General features: G+C 38.0%; 1 long non-coding RNA gene across 2 annotated transcripts; it reads left to right on the top strand.

Annotated features, from left to right (window-relative positions):
- Window positions 1-3535: 3535 nt before the first annotated feature.
- LOC133307368 (uncharacterized) lies at window positions 3536-15696 on the top strand. 2 transcript variants are annotated; one of them, XR_009751026.1, is made up of 6 exons: window positions 3536-4163; window positions 5566-5750; window positions 9292-9354; window positions 14703-14779; window positions 14881-14962; window positions 15395-15696. It is a non-coding gene; the product is annotated as an uncharacterized LOC133307368 (long non-coding RNA). The 2 variants fall into 2 exon arrangements; XR_009751027.1 differs by lacking the exons at window positions 14703-14779; window positions 14881-14962 and having other exon boundaries at window positions 3537-4163.
- The last annotated feature ends 450 nt before the right edge of the window (window positions 15697-16146 follow it).

The raw sequence follows: 16146 nt of genomic DNA, 5'->3' as shown, positions 1-16146 counted from the left end.
TCGGTTAATAATCAAAGTTAGCAATCGAAAGAAGAAGCCGAACACTAGTTTGTAAGAGAAATTATACAAAGTCGCAACAAGAAGGGCCGAATAAGTACTCTAATGGACGGTTTTGCGGCTGGCTGTTAATATTGGATAGTGGCCGAATAAGTCGCCCAGCTCCAAGATCGGAGCGCCGCGAAACATGGTAGCGTGAAGCGGCCCCTGATCACAAGAGCGAACATAAGGCCTAGAATGACTCCTTCGCGAAGGGCGAGGGCCAGTCCCCTCACCAGAGCCCCCTGACCGTCGTCTTCTAGATCCTGCAGACTGGCGCCTACCGGATTTAGAAGCTTTCTCTCTAGTCGCCTCACGGCGCCCTCCATGAAGACGGGAACTAGACGCCTCACCAGAGTACGGAACCACAGGTCTAATGCCCTCTTCGGTAGGAGATTTTGGATCTCCTCTTCACTAAAACCCAGAAGTTCGGGTATTCTACCATGAGGTAATGACTCAACCCCAGGAATTAAAGAGCGGTTTGGGGCATGACTAGCAAGGTATTCCCGCATAGCTGGCCCCACTGCACTGTCATCCAGAGTGTCGAAAGCTTCATCAAACTCTTCCTCCTTAATCTCCACTTCCAACTCGGGCAATATTAAACCAGGGATGGGTTCCGTAAACTTAACCATCACAAGAAAAAGATAGAAGGGAAGCAAAGCCAAAGAAATACAAAGAAATACCAAAAGAGGAAGCCAGAAACATTATACCTGGGATAATGCAGAGAATGAAGAAAAGAGGACCGGCACTAGCACACTTTCACGGAGGGGAAACAAGGCAGGAGCAATAGGGAGTCTGGGTTACGTGAAGAAGGTCCTCAAGGAGGTGTTTCTCCCCTTTAAATAGGGAGAAAAAGACCAGGATGGCATACACGTGTAAGGCCCTCCATACCCAACCGTAGGATGGCACAACCGTCATGAAACGGGCGGTTGTGATGAGGGGCCAGATGGTAATTGCAGGGGGCCAAGACACCCCTCACGTCGCATTAATGCGTCGTGCCTCGTGACATTTGAGTGCCTGCAGTTGATTGCAATGATGGAAATACCCATCATTACTGCTCTCGAAACTCGAAAAGCCACCTTGTCTGTCAGAATGGCAGTCTTTTCCAAAAAAAAGGGCCCTTGCCAACCGCTCGGATCGCCAAGTAGGCATCGCCAAACTCCAAACATTCGCTAGAGTCATTAAGAGATCCCTCTCTACGCCCTGGCAACCGCTCGGATCGCCAAGAAGGCAACGCCAAAGCCATGTCAACCCAGGAAACCCCACTCGAAACTGCCAAACTGCCAAACTCCAAATATTCGGTAAGTCATCAAGAGATCTCTATCTGAGCCTGTACCAACCGTTCAGATCGCTAAACAAGGCATCGTTGAAGCCCATTTTCCTTGGCACCAACCTACGCTTGCTACCAAGCTGGGGGCTCTTGTTCCGGATGGCCCAACAAGGCTACGACCCAAAGGTCCAGGCCCAATCTCAACCCTCAATCCACGTCAGCCCTACCAGCTGGTGAGATCCCCCAACTCCCAACACGGCCACTCTCCCAAGGGGAAACACCAAAATGTCCTACCTTGGGACCATAACCCCCAAAGGCAGTCGCCCCAGATGCCATAAGGGGAACTGCCCTTTGTCCCACGCTGATACCGCCAGGCATAGGGGGTGCAGCGCTGCTAACACAGCAGCGTCTGCCACGCCCAGCACTGCTACCCTTAGCAGATCCCAAGGAGGGTTGACCCCCTCCTCACCAACCCAAGCAAGATTCACATCACTTCCACTATAAATAGCCCCCTGGGCACTTGAGGAAGGGATCTTATGTATCGTTATTATGCCCATTTATATTGAGTCATATTACACACATCTAACCCCATTGTTAATTGCTTGCTACATACTTGGAACAATACCTCTTAGCTTGGTTTCTACCTGTGCTAAGGGTATCATCCATACAGTGATTCTATACCTAAAAGGAACATAGTGGGCTTATAGATCCCAACGGTACACTTTGGATGCACAACGTGTAACTATTATTTTAACAAAGAAAATGAATAATAATAGAACATATTCTCAACACTCCCCTCTTGCAATCAGTTTGTTAAAAAACACTAAGCCATACCTTGATAGCTAGACAAAATATCAAAACGAGGTATCCTAAACATCCACTCAAGAGATCTAAAAAATTGGTATAGAAACTGAAAACCAGTTGACATGTGTTAACTGGTCACGGTTCACATAGTTGAATGGTTCATTTTTTATTATATCTATATACATATATATATATATATACATATATATATATATATATATATATATATATATAGGGTTATATTTATCTCATTCAACATGAGATAAACCAAATTCCTATACACACATAATAAAAGTGGATCTCACCTCTATTTTTGCTCTATCCAATTATTTGTGGGTCCTTCTAATAATTTTGTTTCACTAACATAAGAAAACACATCTCCAACAACATAAGAAAAACATTTCCCATATATATATATATATATATGATCCTTTGACACCAGTCTCAAATTTAAAATTTGACACTTCAACTAAGAGTCGTTAGATCAAAAAAGATCAACGACTCTTATTTGTAAGCATGTGACACCATTGAGAGAGAGAGAAATATTTCTCAAGCAGCTTGAGATATATTTATCTCCGTCGACCACAGAACTATGTCATTTTATTTATTTATTTCCTTATATTAATTGATTCACATTTGAATGGTTATGATTCTCTATTTCTCTCTCTTCCTTTATCACCGTAGATCCATCTTTATACGGTTATGATTTAGTAGCCGGAGATAAAGTTATTTCAAGCAGCTTGAGAAACGATAAATCAATATATATATATATATATATATATATATATATATATATATATTGTAACATCCCATCTTATTAGGAATTTATTTAAATGGCAATTAGGAATGTGGTAGAGTATTTGCCGTCGGATTATATAAATGTTTGCTTTAGGATGACGTTAAATTAAAATTACGAAATTATTGATATTACCATGGAAGGGGAGTACCCATTTTATGCATAAGAAACTCTAGTTATGAGTATAGGGATAATTTAATTATTACATATAGAAACATTAGCTACTACCTAGTGATCACGTGGAATAATAATTGTTAAGAAACTATTTAAATTGCAATTGGGAGTGTGGGGTCATGCCATGAAATGGAATTACATGTAGGTGTGGGATAGATTTAAACTTTAAACTACATCCCCTAATAAAACCTTAGAAAATACTTAGTAATTACATGAAATTATGATTCATAGGAAGGTGAATTAAACCCCATGCATTAATAATGGGCCACGGCCCAAACTCGAAAAGTAAACCCCATTTAGCCTTAAAATACCCCAACACTTATTTATTGGTTATCTTAAAAGGCAATCAGCATGCATGAATTCTGATTGGTCCACTCCCTAGGCATATATTCCTATTGGCTGAAAACTTCTACCTCATCCAAATCAATCCTCTCTAAGGTTCTCATGGAAAGATAAGGTTGATGCTTTGGCAATTGAATTAGATGGATAGTTAACCTTCTTCCTCATATTGTTCTTGCGCGAAAACAGTGAGGAACCGAATCAGAAGCGTGACCCACCCTTTCACACTCCTAAAGTACCTTGAACATCTAAACTGAACCTCACCTCACTCCACACTTTCTGCCAAACCCAACCGATGGTTGGGGGGGTATGCATGTTGGATCATTTTCCCTCATAGTCTCTATCAAGACCGTGGTTGTCCTAGGAGGGGAATAAGCACTTAAGTTCCACTTCTATTCCTTCCCTTTTCAACCGAACGTTCATCAGCAAGGAAGTGAGGAGCTCATCGCTGATTCCTGTCCTTTCTTCCTCGTTTGGGACCAAGCCTAGCATCATTTTTCTGTTCCTTTTGGGCGCTGTTTAACTCAGCTCTAGGAGGTGATGTGTTCGTTTTTTTTCCTCCTTGTTTAACTCAAATTAAACCCGTTCTGATTAAGTCTCGTTTTGTTCCACTGCATGCCCATGACTCGGCTGTGGTTGAGTCTCTCCTTCCTTGTGTATGATGGGAATCAGTTCCGTGGAACATTGGATGAAGAAGGCTGCTGTTCCGGAAATAATTTACTAGCTGTATGTACTTATAAAGGGGTAATGTCCAAACTCAAGTCTCATTCTCACATCACTGTCTCGATTACATAAATATTTTAGGGAGTTATTGTGTTGTCATTCTTTTCCCTCACAGTTTGGCTGTAGCTTGAATATTGAGAAGAGAAATTCTTGTGCTGTCGTTCTTTCAAATACTGTCTCGGTCTGAATGAGTAGCTTAGGGGAATACTGTTGTCGTTCTATTCCTTTGTTTATGCTTATGTGTAGTGAACCTTGGAAGTGTTGTCCCTTGCTAGAAATGGATAAGAAGGCTGAAATTGATTAATTTAAGGACCCTAAAAACCGTATGTGTGTGTGTTGGGAACAATGGGAAATTTTTTAATTGTAACCCTTAATGCAGTGGGTATGTAAATAAATTTTTTGAACATTTTGTATGCTAAAGGTTGAACCTAAAACCTCATCTTACCCCATTGTTTCTATTTTAAGGGAATAGTTTGATTTTGTAACTCTTTCTCCCCTTTCCCCTCACTATTCGGTTATTGGTATATATGTTAAAAGAAATAAGACTTTTCTGCCTTATGAACAGCCGTGACCTTGATGCATGCAAGTCTGAAAAATTGGGTTTTGTGTGAATTTGGGGTACGACCCATCCTGAGTTTTAGAATCGTCATTGTAACACCCTCCCTTGTATGCATCCAAGAGAGTTGTTTGCTAAGCAGAATTAGAGTTCGTTCGTCACAATTTTATGTACTGAAAAATCATTTTGACGTTCCTAATTAAAATACATAGTTGAAATCGGTTTACTTACCAAAAATCAGAGTATACTTTCAAAATTCTTAACTTGCTGAAATTATTATTTTCCTGGCAGACGTTGTTGTCTTGCAAAATTCGTATAAAATCCAGTTTTCAAAATTCCATTGTAACGTTTACATAATCTGAAAATAGACACGTGGGGCTTCGCGTGCATATAAAATATAAGCGAATTGGAGGTCTGTAGCCCCACTAAATATAACTCGTAAAGTGCTCGTCAAATCTGTTTCAAAATCAGCATTCAAAACTTCAGAAATTATTTTCGCAAAACGTTTCTAGAATTTGTTTTCAAATACCTGCTGAACATAAAAGTCTTAAAAACAGTGATAAAATCATAATTCAACAGTAATCCAAGCTACTTAATTTAATACATTCATCCATTAAATAACAACAACAACACTAGTCCAAACAGCAGTACATAACAACAAATATCCAATTAATTATGTCTTCAAATGCTCTTCCGTCCTCCTGCCATTTGTAAAAATAACAGTCCCAAAGGGGTGAGAAAAATCCCAGTAGTGTGGTAACAAAACCAATAAGGCAACAGTATTAAACTAGGCACAGAATTATAAAGCAGTCGCATCAACATTTAAAATTCCATACAGCTGTTAATCATCATCATCTTATTGCGTAGATAACGCCCTGGTCATGTATATTCATCATAGTCATCTTAGTGCGTATATAACACCATCATTGCGCTCATAGCACCGTCGTGCGCGCACCATCACAGTGGATATTCCATAATGGCTCCCATAAAGGTGAATTCCAACTGTGGACCTATGCGGACTGAAGCCAAGTGTCCCCTTCCCTGGTACCGAGGTAATGCCTATATGATGCGTGCTCAATCGTATGCATATTTATATAGATATTATTATTAGCCAATGCAACATGAAATTTATATGCACGTATGCCATGCTATGCTGTCACACACAAAACAGAAAAACAGATGCAGTATGATGTAAAGTGCATGCTTATATCATCATCTTCATAACATATACTTCATGTACTTTTGATGCCATACTGCCACGCCATCATTTTTTTTCATAACAGAGTTACCAACATAACATTTCCATAGGCAGAATACTTTCATAATAAATAACAGGATAATCATTAGGCACATGTGAGCAACAATTCACAATTCTATACGCTAGCTAATAGTCACATTAGGTAATACCACCAAACACTTACCTCACATGTCACCATTAATTTACCAGGCAACAACTAAACTGATCCAAAGTCTCACAAGGCATGAACACCTATAGGTATATACAAGCGTAATCCAATCAGAATACGTTTAAGCTTTTCCTTATAAATTACCAATAAGTTTCCAAGCTTAAGGGTTCATGCACCCATTCGGCCACCACGGCTATTTTCCCAAAGATATTCTAACTTTAATTTGAGATTTACCAACGTTAAACAGCGTGAATTTCTAATGTTCCCAACCAAGGCAGATTCGGTTATAACAAAATTATACAAGACTTTATTCATAAAATTCCTATTTCTCTATTCAAGGTGCGCAAGAGAGAAGCCTATTATCATGCTGTCTAAATAATTTAAATGGATTTTAGTTCATGCCAAGACTCATCAAAACAGAATCGGTCCTAAGCATACAATGGGCTCATGATATTATTTCGAGATTTTAGCTTGACAATGCCAAGGGTGCGTAACGGAAAACCTAAGTTCATACAGTACATTTAAGTTAAAATAAACTTAGTTCATAACAAGGTTCAATAAGGCAGAATCGATTTCTTCAACAAAACATCAAGGGTTATTTCTTTCCTCAAACTCTACTTACTTCCTCAATGGTGCGCTACATGGGGAGTCTAACATACAGTCCTCTTTAGTTAAGTCCATGACAATTTAGATACACTAACTCAATCCCAAATTTTATAAGAAGATCATTTCAAGGTTTATTCAACTCATGTTTTTAGTCTATGACCTAAGGGTACAAAACGGCAGAATTTTAGAAGAGCCATAAAATAATTAAAAGGGCTATTTCCCTAGCATGTCTCACGGTTTAACAGAGAAAAAGGAAGGATTTGGTGCATACCTCTTGCAAGCACACACACAAGGAAACACACAAAATGAGAAGCAACACCAAGCCTCCTAAGCTCCACGAAGGCAACAGGTCCATCCCTCCTAAATGGTGACCGTGCGCACAAGGAGAAAAAGGTGGAAGACTAGAGTCAAGGTTTAACCATGCATGCAAACGGAGGTTCCTCTTATGCTCCAAGGCTTCGGTCTTCTTGTTATGTGGAGTTCGATCAATAAGAAAGAAAGGAGGAAAATGCTGAGTGATTTTGTTCCCTGCTCAAAGGAGCTCGCGGCCTTGCTAGAATAAGGGAAAGGGAAGGATTCAGGTGTTGTTGTTCTTGATATCCTTCTATGTTGGCTCACGGTTTTTTGTGTGAGGGAAGGAAAATGGTATAACAATGATTCTGATGTGCTTAGCTAGGGTGAGCACGGTCAAGAGGAGAGGGGAAAACCAGGTTTCTGTTTAAGGCTTAAGAGTTCAGCCACAACTTATATTACACAACGCATAAGAAGGAGGAAGAGAGAAGTTTAAAATCTGATTGCAATATCACCCATGGCCAGAATTTTATCAAGACCTCTCCTTACCATGCGCACATGTGAGTGTGGGGAAAGGGTGTAAGGTTTCTGCCCACTAAGGGCACCTGCAAGCTGATCAGTTTTTTTTTTCTTCATTGGGCGCATGTGGAAGCAGCGAATTGATTTGGTTTATTCTTGTTAATCTTACAAGCAACAGGTTCAGACTTCCTACCCTAACTATGCGCACAAAAGAGGAAAAAGTGTGGCTGTGATTTCTGCCCAAACAAATATCATGCAATCTGACTCATGTGAACTGATTGGTTGCATGGAATTAAGGCTGAACCAACTCAACTTAAAGGGAACAAGGCATCAGATTTTTGTGCCCTATGTAGCGCTACATGCAAGGGGGATAAGGTGGCTGATGTGTTTGCCATGTGGAGGCTACATCCCAATCAAGGGCTGCCATGGAAGGATTTCTAAGATGAGGTAGGATTAGGGCAAGGTGTGGAGAACTTGGGCTGAGTTGATGAACCCTCCCAATGCCCTATGGTTCGGCCAAAACAACTTGGGAATCAAAAAACTACAAGCCCAAAAGACACTAAACCCATGAACTTATAATTCCCAAGCCTTTTAATTAATTTAATTCTTTCTTGAAATTGCTATTAATTAAGTCCTACATCTTTTCTAGGGCTTTATATGCCTAAAAATAATTTTCTAACCTATCATAAAAATTCTAATAATCTCCTAACTCGGTATCACTTAATAATCACATAATTCGAACTCCAACAAGTATTACTTGTTGTTCAACCTTAGCACACATGCACTCTACATTTTATAATATTTCATGTATTTTCCTTAATTTTAATTCCTTGGTATGGAAACTAGCTACATCCTCTGAAGACAAAGCAAGCACTCCCAACAATTCGAATTTAATATAAACATCCATAATCCTCATAGTAATTTGAATATAATTCCTAATCACTTTTTATGTTACACCTCGCTTATATGGAAAAACAGTGGAGTCAATTTACCTCTCTTCCTATATGTATACTCAATTAGAAAATCCTCTGGTTCTCATATGTTATAATTAAATTATTCCTATACTTATAACTAGAATTTCACATGCCTAAAATAGGTATACCAATAATTCCCTAATTTAATTTAACTCCTTCCTAAAGCTAACATTCATATAATCCGAAGACAAGTGCTCTACCCCATTCCTAATTGTAATTTAAATAGGTTCCTAATTAGGCGAGATGTTACAGTCATTGAATTAAGAAAATTAATTAGGCCTTGCTTATGTCTTGATGAACGATCACAACATGTTTTTGGGTTTCCCCTAGTACACCTTAGGACTTGTAGAAAGGTTAGATGAATATCTAAATTATGAATTCTTAATTAGTAGCCAAAGCCAAAATTGTATGCTTAAGAAGTGGTAAATTTTGTTAACGATTGGTAAAGTTAAACCAAGTCAGAAATTGAACCTAAGTTAGAAAGCATGTTAAAACCGAGTTTGGGTGTGTGTTGTAAACCCTGGAAAATTCTGATTTGCTAGCAATTAGTGGAATGGGTTAAGTGAATAAAATTCTGAACCTTTTATTACGCTAACTAGAACCGAACCAGTGTAAGTATAAGACTTTGGAAAATTCTTCGTTACTACATGCTATTGAATTAATATGGAGTTAGAAAATTGTATAGTACAAGAAGCACGTTAAACCGGTTCACATACAAGGATTTGGAAGGCATAAAAATGGCATATGAATAATAGGATAGTTGGAATAAAATTCTGACTTGTGGTGCATTTGATTAGGTGCGCCTGATCCTTAAAGTGTGGGATGATTTTTGGTGCTGTTGATTATTGCTTGGACATAAGGTATGTGTTTGGTGGTGAGACCTACTGTGACTATTAGCTAGTGTATGAAATTTTGAACTGATGCACACATGTGCCTTCTGATTAGTATCCTGTTATATGGTATATGTATTCTGCCTTTGGACTTGTTTTGATGGAAGATTCTGTTTATGGAAGTAGTTGTTATTCGGCAGCTTGGTATTTCATATACAAGAGAAATATGCTATTATGATTATGATCTAGTCATGCATATGCACATCATACTTTCACCTGTGTCTGGTTGTGTGTGTGTCGAGCATGTCATCGCATACTGCATTATGCATTCATTTTGGAGACAGAAGTATATAATAAATATAAGCATACATTTGAGCACGCATCATATAGGCATCCCTACGGTACCATGGTATGAGACACTTGGCTTCAGTCCGCATAGGTTGCAGTTGGAACCCTCTTGAGGAGCCACTATGGGATCTCCACTGTACTTGTTAGTACGTGCACGACGGTGCTATGAACGTACCTTTTGGCGTTATATACGCATCTTGATTAGTATTTTGGCGTTATATACGCATCTTGATTAGTACTTTGGTGTTATATACGCACCTTGATTATATGTTAGCATCTGTTCGGAAATTTAAATGTTGATGCGACTGTTTTGCAATTTTGTACCTAGTCTAATATTGTTGCTGTATTGGTTTTATTGCCACACTACTGGGATTTTTCTCACCCCTTCGGGGGCTAAATTTTTATAAATTGCAGGAGGACTTAGAAGCATGTGAAGAAGTATTTGATTACGTGATTTCATGGAAATGATTTGATTGAGTTTTACTGTTTGGGATATCCTACTGTTTAATTGATGTTTCTGTTGGAAGGATAATGTATATTCAGTTTTGATGTAGCCTTTTAAGGATGGTATTTTATTATGTGTATTCTGTCTTGAAATGAGTGTGACATGATATTTTCATAACATCTAAATTTAAGTGATTCTAAAAATTAAAGTGTCAAACCGATTTCCGTTGTATTTAAATTCGGAGTTTTTGAACTGTTTTTGCGACCACTTTGCGAGTTGTCGTTCTGGGGCTACAGACCTCCAAATGAGGCTTACTTTATATGCATGCGAAGCCCCAGTTGTGTACTTTCATATTATGTAAACCTTACAATGAAATTCTGGACAATCGATTTACTATGATTTTTATAAGTCAGGAGGTTTTTAGAAAAACACACTGGATTTTTGAGTACTTTGCGAGTTCAGTCTCGTGGGGCTATTCTCCTTCGATTCGCGTATAATTTATATGTACGCGAAGCCCCAGATGTCTAGTTTCTTCTTAGCAAAGAAATTTTTTGTAAATTTTTGTATTCGTATTTTTCATGATATTTTCAAGACAGGCTGTCTTCAGGAAAATCAGAGTTGCGCAGCGAAAAGCCTTTTTAAATTTTACTTGTTGTTTTATTCCTCAAAGTCAGTCTTCTAAGTAAGATTTTCTAATTGGTTTAATGAAAAAGTTTTTACTGAACAAGAAATTTTACTATTTAATAATTCAACTCTAATCCGCTTAGCAGACAACTCCCTTGGATGCGTACAGGGGAGGGTGTCACACTAATTGGTATCAGAGCAATTTTGATTCAAGGTGTCTGTATTTGATGAAATATCTGTTGTTTGTACTTGATTGCTAAATGGTCAATGTCTGAATTTATTGATTATTTGTATATGTTTGTTGCATTGTTGCTGTTTGAACTTAACTGTGAATGAATTACTGGTTAAAATTACTTTATATTTGGAGGTGTGATGATACTGGGAGTACACGATGTTAAGCATGGATGTGCCCATTCACTTGCTAGGTGGTGAGCCTGATCAACTCACTGTCGCGCAAGTCGTGTGTGCACAATCATGGTTGTGACGGGGTACACTTGTGTCTGAGCACTATGTGTGAAATAGTGAATTGCCACTTGAATTAATGGTGAATTATTAATTCTGTTTTCTATGAATTATAAGCAAGGTTTTATATATCTATACTTGATGTGAATATTTTGTGATATTCTAAGTTGTGGGTGATATAAGTTATCTTTAAATAATGACTTCTGCTACATGTTTGTTTTTTTTATTTATGACTTTTCTTGTGTATTGTGATTGTAGCATATGACCGGGTAATAGAAACTGTTATTCTTTTTCACTAATTTTGTTGGGTCTCATAACTGAGTAAGGGTAGCAGTGATATAATCATGACGATTGATGTAGTTATCTAGCCTTACGAAGGACTTGTTATTTGACCTAAAAACTGTATGTAGACAAACTTATGTAGTGATAGATCACTTATCAAAGTAGATCCAATTAATGCCCTTAGAAAGTAGACGTTGGAACTAATTAAGGCTTAGACATGTGGGTCTGTTGTCTTTATAAATCTTCTAATGGTGAATTGGCACTAGACATAATTCTGAGAAAGAAGTTGTTAAACAAAGTGGTGATGTGTAGGGTAGGGTACTTGACTCCTGTCTCTGTGCCCTTCTTGTGAGTGATACTTGTCATTTTACTTCGTACGTGTTGGATTGCCTTGTGTGATTTTGACCACTTTTAGACTTGCATGTAAATTTATTGCCTCTGATTATAACAACAGATTTTATGTGGTGATTGTTTGAATTTACCAGTTTAGATTTTTAACATATCAATGGAACTGAATGCCTAATTAAGGAAAGGTTATCTGAACTGAATTTAAAATATAGTGGACTGAACAGGTAAATTGTGACTACATGGGGCTACACATTGTTTGACTTGTTTTATTATGTTGGTTATTTGACACCTTGCTAAAATTAATGTTCGAGTAAGCATTAGGAGATTCTAACTGGATTCTATGAATTTTGTTGATCGTGCATGGGCATGGATAATCTGCACCAATAATACAACTAGATCGAATAGTGATATTGGACTTTGAATGTTTATAAGCTTTGACTGATAGAAGCTCATATCTGTTAGTTGCATTAAATTGTGGGTTCGGAGGTTGATGTCTGCTGGCACACCGGACTTTAAGTTGGTTTATTTTATGTATACTATAATATTAATTTGGTCAAATCAGTTTACTATTTCTGATGAATATTTACATTTAAATTGTCAAACTCGTGGTCCTTGGAAATGTTCCTTAACACTACATGATTCTATTTTCTGGCTGAAGTGAACCACAACGAAAATTATTGAGCAGTGCATTATGCTTGGTCTTTGACTTAATCTGTGTTGATTATATACTGTTAGAGCAGCGTCTGAAATTACATTTGATTTTCCTTGGTTGGTTAAGCGAATTGAAAGAAAATTTTGGTTGCTTAAAAACCTTGCACCTGACATATGAGTGGTTTGACTTTCTTGACTAATACCTTTGTTTGTGCCATAGCCGAATTGATGGAGTATTGTTATTATGTTCTCGCCAGGTTGCACAGTATCTAATTCCAAAAGAAAACTATATTTTTGGATTATAAAAATACCGACCCTTAAACTGCATCTATTCACCTTATGATTTGATTGAATTATTAATTGAGAAACAGTGGGTTATAATTTTCTACTCTATGTTAAATTCTAGGATCAACCATTCTCTTGATCTGATTGCATGTGTATTCAAATCCTAGATATAACTTAATATGGACCATCCCTACCTTCTGCACATGTTTGTTAGGAACTGTTAATCATTTTTGTATAAGACATTCGAGCTAGTACCACTTAGAAATTTTTGTTATACCTGCATGGTTCCAAGAACACCTCATATAAAAACGGAGTGCATTGTAAGAGTTGAATTTAACTTGAGCATTCTGATTTTGTTTAATTGCTGTTTGATCGAAACAATATTCAACCTGTGAATTAAATATGCTACGGTAAACCTCATGTTAAAAGTTTGATATTCATTTTGAAATTGTTTAAATGCAGCATAAAATATTATCATTATTTTTTTAATGTTCTCATTGGATGGATGTATTGTTGTTTGTATGGATGAGATTAGTTTTCGGTTTAAGTGGACTTTGGATTTGGTTCTTTTCTGCATGAGATTTGTGACGTGCTTGTGACTCGTCATTATAAATGGAAATTTAATTGCAACTCGGAAATTGGATGTGGTTTTTGTGAACTTGAATTATGACAGTGTGGTCTCTGTTAGTGGATTATGTTGGATTTCCGTTTCAAAATTGTAAAATGTGTCGATAATTGGAAAGTCATATCATGGTTGATGGATCCTCTGATCAGTGGAGTCAATTACATTCGAGGTACCTAGGACAGCAGAAAGCTCGAGGATGTTTCCTCATATGGGTGTTTTGACGAGCTGTATGAGGGGTACCACTTAACATGACATGTCTGTAAGGTAGAATAGAAGTTTTGTGATTTTACGAAAATCCTTCTCATTTGAAAATTAGAATGTAATGTGCTCTGTTTTACTTACTTGATTTCCCGAAGGATAATGAGAATAAAATTCTGTAGACGATATTATTAGGCAAGATGACTAATATAATAGCCTTAATCTAATTAATTAGCAAATTACATGTAATTAAATAATTAAGCATGTTTTAGTGAGTAAAATTAAGTATAAGGCTTAATTAAATGAATCTGAGTCACTTTGAAGTTAAAAAGTGTACACAGTGAAAATTAAGGGGTATAAATGGGTGTAGGCAAAAGTACCCAAAATATAAAAATAAAAATGGAAATATTCCTAGAATAATATTCCTGACTTTTGGGTGAAGTTTGGTAATTATTGGAGCTAAATAGATAGACGAACCAATACCCGCTTAAAGTCACTTAACCTATGTTAAGTGACTTAAACACAAAAAAGAGTGCCAAACCCTCCCATTCCCGTCGACGCCAGAAAGAAGAAGGAGAAGAAAGGGAGAGAGAGGAGGGAGCAAATCCCAACCTTTTTGGGTGATTCAAAAGCCTAAACTACTCTAAATCTTCCCCTCTTTCATAATCCTAGCTTAGTTTTGAGTGGGGAGCATTGTGGAGAGAGATATTTCCTCTCAAAAATTCGCCCATTTGGTGAAATTTGGGGTTTTGAGTGCTTCAACCTCCATTGAAGCTTGAGGAGTCATCAATCCTTGGTTGTGCAACCAGTGGTGGTAAGATTCTACCCCTTGAACCTTATTTTCATGGAAAATTGCATGAGTTAGGGTTCAATGAATAGTAAATTGGGGTTTTGATGAAATGTTGTTAAATTAGCTATTTTCTAGGAAGAATGGAGCTTAGAGCATGTTGTGAAAAATGCTAAGAACGACGTTTAATCGGTGAAAATGAGCTTAGATAGCTAAATGAGTATATTTGGAAAATGGCAAGAATATGATGCTTGATATTGGACTTTCTTGCAATTGTACTCAATGGTTTGGTTGATTGATGATTGTGTCCTAATGATGTCTAGGATTGAGGCATTTGGACCAACCGTAAGTGATCAACCATTGGAGCAAGCTATGGAGCTTGATTAGCTCCATTGAATAGGTGAGTTCATGCTTATGTTTGGTATGAATTGTATAGCTTGGTTGATAGCTATGAGATGTTATTGGATGCAATATGTGTTAATTGCATTAAACCTTGTGTAGGTTTTGTTTGAGAAGTGGAATATCGTAATTAACGGGCTGTAGAATCCGTGGGTGGTGAACAAAGGTCGAATTGAAGCTTGAGGTAAGCCTTCGGACCTTGGGTGTAATTCCCTTGATTGTTCCGCCAAGCCCCTGAAAGGGTAGTGGTAATTATAGTGTATATAAATGCAATGAAATAGTGTAATGCTTTGTTATACGTATGTGTATGCATTTGGTGTGGCATAGGATGGTGTTTCCCTATGTGGTATGTTGCATGACGATGCGTAAATCGTACTTGGTAGTTAGCTGGCCAGTAGGACTATTTGCATCTGAGTTTCCTTAGGACAGCTTGAAAGCTCGAGGGATTTCTCCTGGAGATGTTATTGCACTTTGCATAGATATGTATTTACTGCATTATTATTGTTATTGCTATTACACTGATATGGAATTGTGGGGTGGAGAGATGCTCCAAGGACCCCTGGTTTACTGGATATATTCGTTTATCTCACCCCGTGTTGTGGGGATCCCCTTTCAGGTAAGGATGCTGCAGGAGCCTCTGGTGGCAAGTGACCATATCTGGATTAGCATATGCATGAAGTGTTGCATTTTTTTGATATTATACATGTTGTTTTGTAGCTCGCATGTATAGAATTGTAATTAATAGGTAATGATAGATTATGATTTGTATATTGGAATGGACTTAGCCTATGCTCATGCCTTTGGTCATCTCTTTTGTTGATGGGAGTCAAGGGAATGATCATAGTGTTTTGTAAGCTAAGTTCCATGATTTGTAATGGATATGTACTGTAAATGATGCCTACTTGAAATTCAATATATGCATGCTTGTTATGTATTGAGTTATTGAATTGACTGGACTGAGAATCAATTAGGTACCTTTTGTTTAAATTGGGAAACGTTGAGAAAACAAAGGTTATGCTACCCAAATTCTAGCTAAATCTCATGAGGAGAGGTTGGATGAGTGCTAGGATTAAGTTTTGAGGCATGAACCATTGGGGTTTGGAATGGGGATGCATCTTCCCCTAGACTTGGACTTGAAAAATGAGGGTAATGGAATTCCCTGGCAGCGCGCTTTGGCGCCCTGGAGCTCGCTTTAGCGCCCTGCTGCCCCTGTGAGAGCCAATGCTTTCGGCCTCCTCGCGCTGGAGCGCCCAGAGTGGGGGCTTAAGCGCCCAGGGTTGCGCGCTTGAGCGCCCTGGTTCGCGCTTGAGCGCCCTTAGCCGCTGAAGGAGGGGATGCTTCTGCCTCTGCGCGCTAAAACGTCCCAAA

The sequence above is a fragment of the Gastrolobium bilobum genome, unplaced genomic scaffold, assembly GCF_033153095.1.
Source record: "Gastrolobium bilobum isolate Gb01-03AN ecotype WA unplaced genomic scaffold, APGP_CSIRO_Gbil_v1 utg713, whole genome shotgun sequence".
Lineage (NCBI taxonomy): Eukaryota > Viridiplantae > Streptophyta > Magnoliopsida > Fabales > Fabaceae > Gastrolobium > Gastrolobium bilobum.
The sequence above is the reverse complement of the archived record's forward strand: the minus strand, read 5'-3'. Positions and strand labels throughout refer to the sequence as shown.